The 9855-nt window shown below is 34.1% G+C and overlaps 1 protein-coding gene across 2 annotated transcripts in view; it reads left to right on the forward strand.

Annotated features, from left to right (window-relative positions):
- Positions 1-9855, forward strand: part of LOC123676994 (ankyrin repeat and death domain-containing protein 1A-like) — a 38717-nt gene continuing 28862 nt past the window's right edge. For both annotated transcript variants that reach the window (XM_045613367.1, XM_045613369.1), the window contains exon 1: positions 1-149. The gene's annotated coding sequence lies outside the window, so the exon portion shown is untranslated. The remainder of the gene's footprint in view (positions 150-9855) is intronic.

Below are 9855 nucleotides of genomic sequence, written 5' to 3' on the forward strand. Positions count from 1 at the left end.
GTTGCGCTAGGTTGCGAAGTGCGAAACGCGCTCGCAACATCAGAACGACACTGATGTAGCGTCGCGACGTAGGCATTGCTCCAGTCCGTCGACGCGCTTTCGTGATATATATATTTTGTTATGGTGCTCTTGTACACTCCAACCAACAGGTGAGAGAGGACACGTATTTACATTAACTTTTTATCGATCTGTTTTACTTTCGCTCAATGCGTTTACTGCGTTTCTCAATGTTCTTTAGTTTGAGCGGATTGCTTAATGAGGAAATTGAAAAAAATTGTGTGGCGCCAAAAATTTTTTTTGGGAAAGGTGCGTAGGTAAAACTAGACACGTTGTTTTTCGTTTTAAAAATATCGAAAATATGAAGTCGTAACCTTGGAGTGACGGCAAAACAAATTCAATTGGCGTATAAATAATTTTTCATGTCATCTCTTCACCTACGGGGGAAATAAATTATTCACTTGGAGATACTAAAAGTCCGAGAGGTTACATTATAGGCTTGAATGTCATATTGTGATGAAATGAATCAATTCGAATACTTTCTACCTAAAAACTTATGAATTTGACTGATACCTACATTATGAAACGTAGGTTAAAATTCGATTTTATTCAAAATTGAATGAAATATCAAAAAGAAATGAATTTTTCTATTTCAAAAAATACCAAAAACTCTTGTCAACAAAGCACGAAAAACCTAGCAAAAACAGCCAATTTTTGTAAATGAAAATTTCCATTATTTCAAATTGAACACCCTGTATATTATTCATTTATAAGATACACAAACGAAGGCTCTACAAATATAATTAAATCACTATATCATATGGAGAAATCAAAAGGTTTTTTTTCGAATCAGCTGCTTTTTTAAATGCTTATTTTAGAAAAAATAAACAACTTGTACTGTATAGTGTACATTATCGGAAAAATAATCTTCTGTTCATTCCAATCAGTCGTCTCGAATGGAATTCGCATTTGAAAGTGTCCAGAAAAAATTGAACGTCCTGTGTGACTGATAATATTTATTACAAAGGGTTAGTTTCAAGTTTCCTTTAGAGATGAAATTATCTATTAATTAAAGATCAGAATATTTAATTGATTCAGTCCTTACTTGGTGGAAAATCATATTGATTTGGTAAAAAATAATTGTGAACACTTACTACTTTCCACAGTTTTTAATGAAGCCGCTTAGGCGAAACAATTGTCGTAAATTATTAAAAACTGTGGAAAGTAGTAAGTGTTTACAATTATTTTTTACCAAAAGATCAGAATGAATATTGTACCGTTTTAATCACATATAGCAATAAAATGATTCTGAATAGTCATTGACAAGTTGTTTACATACACATAGTCACCTAAAATTTTTCTCATCTTCACTTACAAATAATTTATAGGTTGATTCAAGATTAGACAAATGTTACGAACATTGTGTCAGCCAGTGTAGTGTAATCTTTAACCTACAAGGTAGATAAATTATTCACTAATCGTTATGAAAATTGGGAACGATTATCTTTCTCAGTCTAGATAATGAACAAGCATTTGGGAACTTAATTTGAATTATTCCGCTGTAGAAAAGATTAGGGGAAACATGATTCGTGAATAATATTGGCTTTCGAAATTACGAAAGAATTATTACTTCTTCGAATACATATTGGAGTCAGTCACATACAATACTTTTCGAATAATATAAAAAAAATCGTAGTATCAAAAATTTTGTTTTGAATTCCGCAATCTTCGATTTGGGTTATATTTTTTCCACTAAGAACATTACTTAACTAATTACATTTCGATGATTGACCCAGAAAAAAATAATCTTGAAATTTTCATAATCAAAGCAACATATCAATATTTTACTTCCGCTGATTATCAAACAAAAATAAACGAATTATGTTATCTTATGAATAACCAGATATAATTATTGGAGAACATTATTTTGGGAAGATAGAGAGTTCCAGTTCAAAACAGGCATCTTTTACAATATCATTTTTATAATCATTCCTAACTTCAACCACTTATGAGATTATTTCGAGAATTCTAGTATCCGTCGTGTTTATGTTATATTTATTATCAATTTAATTTCCAACAATTGAAGTCATAAATGCGAAATTATTCCTCATAGGGATATTAAACCATTTTATACATTATTATTCTGTTTTAATTTCCCTGCACTGATGTCACGGACTATAATGAACTTAATTGTTGAGAGCTCATATACCGAAGCAATATTTGAGTAAGTCAATTCGAAGAACAATAAAAATGTTATTCTATAAAATAAAATTTATTAAATCTAACGATTCTTATCATATGAAAAACTAATCGATGAAAACCCCTGTTTCAAATCAAAGCAAATGTAAAAAATCCAATGTATAACGGGCTCAAGCGTAAATCCATATTTTCCAAAATAATATTGAACATTCTACCTCTGAAATTGTACACTATTACGCCCTTCACAATTTCCATGACAACAATGATTTCCGATATGAGCAAGTAAATAGTGGATAGTTTCTGCACTAATTACCAAAAATTACGAAATCAAATAGGCAAATATTCAATGATCGTACATGAAATAAAGATGATTTAATTAATTCACTAATTACTGTTGTAAATATAGACGTTTGAATTAATGGAATTGATGAATGAACCTTGTGCAGTATCGAAGAATTCCATGATTAATAATCTATGGTTACATATACGAGGTTTTATAGCAACTGCATCCAAAATTGAATACCTCTTAAGAATAGATTCTCAGTGAAATAAGTAAAACAGAATCAATAATAAATAAATAATTCCAGATTTTCAACAATTGGAAATCATAAATTAGCTAACAAGCTAATAATGTGCAAAAACAACATACCTAATCCATCACATGTGTCAGTCTTCATTTTCATTGCTTAAAATTGTCTGATATTCTATGAATTTTCAATTTAATATGCCTATCTCCAGTCTTCGTAAATGTTTGAAATGGGTGCTTCATATGACATTCCACATTGATACTCTACAATGAACAAAGGATATATTCGAGCTGTAATAGCTGACATATAACCTACCTATAATGCTACCTCTAGTAATACTTATTTACTCTCTCCATATAATGGGAAAGTGGAACTTGTTGAAGTAATAGTAATAATTAGATCAGAAGATAAGTTCAGTTTACTGGAAAGTTTGAATGGAGATTTAGAGTTTACAATAGAGTTTCCTTCAGATTATAGTTGGGGTTATCTTAACGTCTCGTATTCTATGGACTAAAAGGAAACCTAGGTCAGTTCTAGTTGGAGGAATTATACTTCAATTGGAGAAAGTTCACACTGTTCCCTGATCTTACAATGTTCTATACCAGACACTGTATGTAATCAACTGATAAAAACTATCATCTTACCAACTTTTTCTTTTCCAACCCAGAAGGAGACACAATTTGTACATATTCTGTCACTTCCGGAAAATACAGAAAGAAATTAAAATTCGATGTTTGGATAACTAAATTTCACATTTCATGAATTATAATTAATTTTTCGTTGAGATTGTTGAGAAATCCATAAACCGATACAATTTTCAATTACGAATAATTCTTTACAATTCTTGAAATGTCAAATTCATTACTGGAAACATCGAATTTAAGTTTCTTTCTGTGTTTTCCGGAGGTCACAGACTACTCCACAAAGTGAGCTTCTCGATAACTCTTAAAGAATTCATATTAGGTATAGGGTTTGCTTGAGTAACCCCCACTATTTTTGTACATAGAATCGACTGAAATAATAAAAAATATAGGTTCCAATTTGAAAATCTTGAGTTTTGATGAATTCGAGTTGTACGAGTACATTTTTGTACATTTTTGGTGCAAACAGTCTTATAATACTACGTATTTGCAGAATCGGAAAAAGCTTTTTCTGCCGAAATATTGAAAAAATATGAGGCCTCATCGCCTCATTTTTTTCATAAGAATCCCATTATCTCATGAACCGTTGAGTTTTTACCCAAGGTATGGGATATTGTCGAAATTATCATCATAAAATCTATCTAATGGTGCAATAATATACTGGGTGTGCCATTCGAAATGAGGATGTAGTAGTTCTTTTCCGGTATAACTGAAAGTTGTAGAAGTCTGAAAATATTTTAGGGAGAAAGATAGGCAAATTTTCAGCTCAAAATTATAATTAGTTTTTCATAAACCTTGTTTACTTAACGGGTACATTGTACCATTGAAGTGCAGAAATAAAGAAAAAACTTCCTCAAATATAAAAGAAAAATAAATTATTTCATCAAGACAATGGAAATTTGTCTATGAGGGAACTTTGCTCGAATTTCTCGGCACTCGAGATAGTAGTGTTTTGTGGAGTATATAATAAAATGCATGACTCCCGAACAGCCTGTATAACAACCCTGGAAGCTTATATCCGATTTCCCTCAAGTACCATGTCCATCAGAAATAAAATTTTGATTAACAAATACAGTGGTTGCACATCACGAAATCTGCACTCCAGTAATTGGAACAGACGAGTCCATATCAATCACAATGGTACCAATTAAACACCTTGGACCTATTCAATCAACCCCATCAATTAGGAGGGTGGTGAACTCAATTAATTCAGACTGACAGACGATACTAATTTCACGGTAGCTTCGAGTTCTTGCAAAAATGTACGCTGATTGAGAGGCAAAGATCTGGATAGATACAGATCGAGCCGATTCGTATTTCTGTCTAATTGGCATTAGCAAAACTGATGAGTAGGTTTGTATCAACGGGGGTGTTTGTGATATCGGAGTTTGCTTCAAGTTTTTTAATTACCTAGACGATAATTACACAGTGAAATATGAGTCTAAATTAACTTGAGTCGAGTTCACTGTGTGGGTTCATTTTCACGGTTTTTTTTTTTCTATATGAACTATAATTTACGAATTGGAACATTTTTTGAACTAAAGAACTTGAGGTGAACGATCATTCAGAACTGTCGATTTGCAGAATGTGAGTTCTTCAGCAAAAAAACGGACCTTATAATGAAATTCATTGATATATGTATAGGGTGTTTTTTTTCGAGGTATATAACTTTAAGTTGGCATCACTGGTCAAGATGGCAACCAATTTTACAGCTGTCAAGTGATTTATTCTCAGTTTGGTTTGGCAATTCATCGTGAATAGACTCACGCCTGAACAACGCTTGCAAATGGTGCAATTCTATTTCGAAAATAATGGTTCTGTACGGAATACGTATCGCGCACTACGTCGATGAAGCGCACTTCTGGTTAAATGGCTACGTCAACAAATAAAACTGCCGCATTTGGAGTGAGGCTTATCCTCAAGTGTATGTCGAAACACCGTTACAACCAGAAAAACCGACTGTTTGGTGCGCTTTATGGGCTGGTGAAATCACTGGTCCGTACTTCTTCAAAAACGATGATGGCCAGAACGTTACAGTCAATGGTGATCTGTATAGAGCCATGATTACTAACTTTTTCATTCCTGAATTGAACAACCATGATGTCCAGGAGCTGTGGTTTCAACAAGGCGGCGCAACATGTCACACAGCTCGTGCCACAATCGATTTATTGAAAGACACGTTTGGTGACCGCCTAATTTCACGTTTTGGACCTGTGAATTGGCCTCCAAGATCTTGTGATTTAACACCGCTAGACTACTTTCTGTGGGGCTATGTAAAGTCATTGGTCTATGCAGATAAGCCACAAACCCTTGACCATTTGGAATACAACATTCGCCGTGTTATTGCCGATATACGACCACAAGTGTTGGAAAAAGTCATCGAAAATTGGACGTCCAGATTGGACTACATCCGAGCCAGCCGTGGCGGTCATATGCCAGAAATCATATTCAAAATGTAATGACACAAGATTATCTTGCGGATAAATAAAATTCATGTCAATCGAATAATCCATCGTTGTTTTATTGCAAGCCCAATTCATGCAATTTTACCATTGTTTTCATTGATTTGTGACACAGCGCATTGTCTTGATGAAACAGCACCTTTTTTTCTTCAAATGGAGCCGTTTTGTAAATTTTTCATCCTTCAAACGATCAAATAACGTTATATAATAATCGCTGTTGATGATCTGGCCCTTTTGGAGGTAATTCTACCTTGCGCATCCCAGAATACTGTGCCATAACCTTGCCAGCTGACTGTTGTGTTTAGCCTCGCTTTGGATTCGATTCATCATGTGCAGTCCATTCAGCTGACTGTCGATTGAACTCCGGAGTGAAATGATGGAGCCATGTTTCATCCATTTTCAATCAAATTGACAGTTCTGAGTAGACAGGTCGCCGGTACTTTAAGTGGTTAGTGTAAAATAGGATTTAAAAGAAATATAAGTGAAAATTATAAAAATTAACATTCTCAGAACGTGGTTGAAAAAGTTATACATATTTTATATCATAGAAATAAAAATGATTTTCATGTCTTCTCGAGAATAGAGGATCATATTGCCTCAAATTATTCCATTATTTTCGTTTCGAACAAAAAAAAATTGAATCGAATAAAATGCTAATTATCTTGAAGTATCGTACGACTGCACGCTCATAAAATTGTCAATACCGATCCCTGATGTCAAATCGCGGTGGACAGAATGATAATTGAAAAAACATAAGTTCAGGAAAAAACTATAGGGTTCAAAGGGTGAAGGGACACAAAATCAATAGATAATATATTTATAATTCATGTTCATTGATAAAAGCATTATCCCTTCAAACGGAATTCGAAGCGCTATAGGAATAATATAGTTTGTAGTGAACAGGTTATGTTGCAATCGAAATGACACAAATGTTTGAGTAATTCTAGGACCGCTAGATAATGACGCCTATATTCACGATGGAATATATTGGTGAATAATAAAAGGAACATAGATGTGAATTTCGATAGTTGAAGACGAATCGATACCTCGGGAATTGTCGCCACTTTTTTTATGAGTAATAAAATAACCTGTTACTGATCCAAGTTAACTTCGATGAAGAAATATTGAAAAATCGAATTACCATTTTATACAGAACCATGAATTATTCTAGCAATCATATTGAGTATCAAAAAGACAATTTTACCTATCGAAGACAATTGTTTTTATGTGGATCATGGGGAGGACTACAATTATTGTCTTGTGAGGTTTATAGCGTTTTCGGCAAGATCCTATCTATGTTTTCTTTGATTTTAATAACAATTATTTACACCTTATTAGAGCAGTCAAAAATGATATTTATAAAGGGTGTTTTTTTAGAGCTATAGAACTTTAAATTGCAATAAAACAACGATGTTCGATTGACATGAATTTCATTTATCCGCAAGATAATCTTGTGGCATTACATTTCAAATATGATTTCTGGCATATGACCACCACGGCTGGCTCGGATGTAGTCCAATCTGGACGTCCAATTTTCGATGACCTTTTTCCAACATTTGTGGCCGTATATCGGCAATAACACGGCGAATGTTGTCTTCCAAATGACCAAGGGTTTGTGGCTTATCTGCATAGACCAATGACTTTACATAGCCCCACAGAAAGTAGTCTAGCTGTGTTAAATCACAAGATCTTGGAGGCCAATTCACAGGTCCAAAACGTGAAATTAGGCGGTCACCAAACGTGTCTTTGAATAAATCGATTGAGGCACGAGTTGTGTGACATGTTGCGCCGTCTTGTTGAAACCACAGCTCCTGGACATCATGGTTGTTCAATTCAGGGATGAAAAAGTTAGTAATCATGGCTCTACACCGATCACCATTGACTGTAACGTTCTGGCCATCATCGTTTTTGAAGAAGTACGGACCAATGATCCCACCAGCCCATAAAGCGCACCAAACAGTCAGTTTTTCTGGATGTAACGGTGTTTCGACAAACACTAGAGGATTAGCTTCACTCCAAATGCGGTAGTTTTGTTTGTTGACGTAGCCATTCAACCAGAAGTGCGCTTCATCGCTAAACAAAATAAAATGGACGTAGTGTGCGAGACGTATTCCGCACAGAAGCATTATTTTCGAAATGAAATTGCACTATTTGCAAGCGTTGTTCACGCGTGAGTCTATTCATTATGAATTGCCAAACCAAACTGAGAATAAATCACTTAACAGCTGTTAAATCGGTAGCCATCTTGAACAGTAATGCCAACTTAAGTTATATACCTCCCAAAAAAATACCCTTTATTATTTTTTTCACAAGAGTGCGCTCTTAACCCTTTTTACGCAAAGAATCACTTTTCCAGACTTTGCACGAAAAAAAACACTATTATTTCTTTTTCGGGCGCATATTAGAGGGGAAGGAATACTAGGGTCTCTTTCTGCACGCAAATATTGAAGAATAAATTAAAATAATTTAATTCTGTCAAGCCTCCGTGCACCGAACGCCCAATTAACGTCAATGATGAGATAACTATGGTAACAGCATGCAGAATTTGAGAATTACGTCTGTTATTCATGATATGTATATGAATAGTTCATGAATATTTGAGCTTAAATTCATTACATGCGCTGGTACAACACATGTTTATTTAAATTTACAATAACAACGTGATATTTTCATTGATAAGATCATAAAAAAAGTGTTGCTAACTCTTGTGGAAAGTGACTTTCCCACACTAAACTGCTTGACAGAACTCCGCTTCGCGTTAAAGTTCGCAAACCTAAAACAATTTTGGATACTCGTGAAACGATTCTTCGGCCCATAAATTAGTCTCAGAATATACTCGTTTTTTCTTATATCAAAATGAAACCTAAAAGTGACATGTTTAATGGATTAAATTAGTGTATTGAATATCAATACCATTCTCTGAAACAATAATAATAAATTTCCGTTGCTAGCTGTTTACTCTCCATTCTTTTTAAATGTACTTTCAGAACAGCTGTATATCCGACAACATAACAATACATCTCGAAGTGCGGATGCTGCTTGAGTATGGAGCCAAGCTGTTGAAATAATCTTGATATGATAGGACGAGTGTTATGATCTAACACGAGCCCAAAACAATAGGCGAAGTAGAAAACAACAAAGAATCGGTGCCAAAAATAATACGTATCAGTTTTGCATCGCGTTAACAATTTATAAACTAGAAAACAAAATGGGTCAATGTATTCAGCACCTACGTCAGAGCGTTCCTTGGAACTTCCAACAAAAAAAAAATTATTTCGAACCTGTGTAGACGGACTGAACGAAAATAATTCGATAATAAAAATAAATTTATCACCTCAGAAATAATAAATCTTTCCTTCTTGCTCAATAATAAGTTCGTTATTTGGTTAAACACATGGGCAGACTTTTATGTTTTATTTATTTTCGCTTTTGGTGTGTTCGCGATGATAATGAGATGTTTTGAAACGGAAAATTGGCTGGGAATTCACCTATTTTCAATGCCGGCTCTTAGGAACATTGAGGAGGGAAAATCAGAGAGCTCGCGCAAACTAAATAATATAAAATCATATGAAAAATAGATGCATCTTCAAAATTTCTTTCCTTTCAAAGTATGTCATTATAAATAACCACCCAATTATAGAAGAAGAACCCCTAGCATTCAAATTTGTCTATTTATTCTATTCGACTTTTTTTGTATGACATCGATAACCGTTATAACGGGTGTTTTTTTTCGAGGTATATAACTTTAAGTTGGCATTACTGTTCAAGATGGCGACCGATTTAACAGCTGTTAAGTGATTTATTCTCAGTTTGGTTTGGCAATTTATCACGAATAGACTCATGCCTGAACAACGCTTGCAAATAGTGCAATTTCATTTCGAAAATAATGGTTCTGTGCGGAATAAGTATCGCGCACTTTTGTTTAGCGATGAAGCGCACTTCTGGTTGAATGGCTACGTAAACAAACAAAACTGCTGCATTTGGAGTGAAGCGAATGCTCAAGTGTATGTCGAAACACCATTACATCCA

The sequence above is a fragment of the Harmonia axyridis genome, chromosome 3 (genome assembly GCF_914767665.1).
Source record: "Harmonia axyridis chromosome 3, icHarAxyr1.1, whole genome shotgun sequence".
Lineage (NCBI taxonomy): Eukaryota > Metazoa > Arthropoda > Insecta > Coleoptera > Coccinellidae > Harmonia > Harmonia axyridis.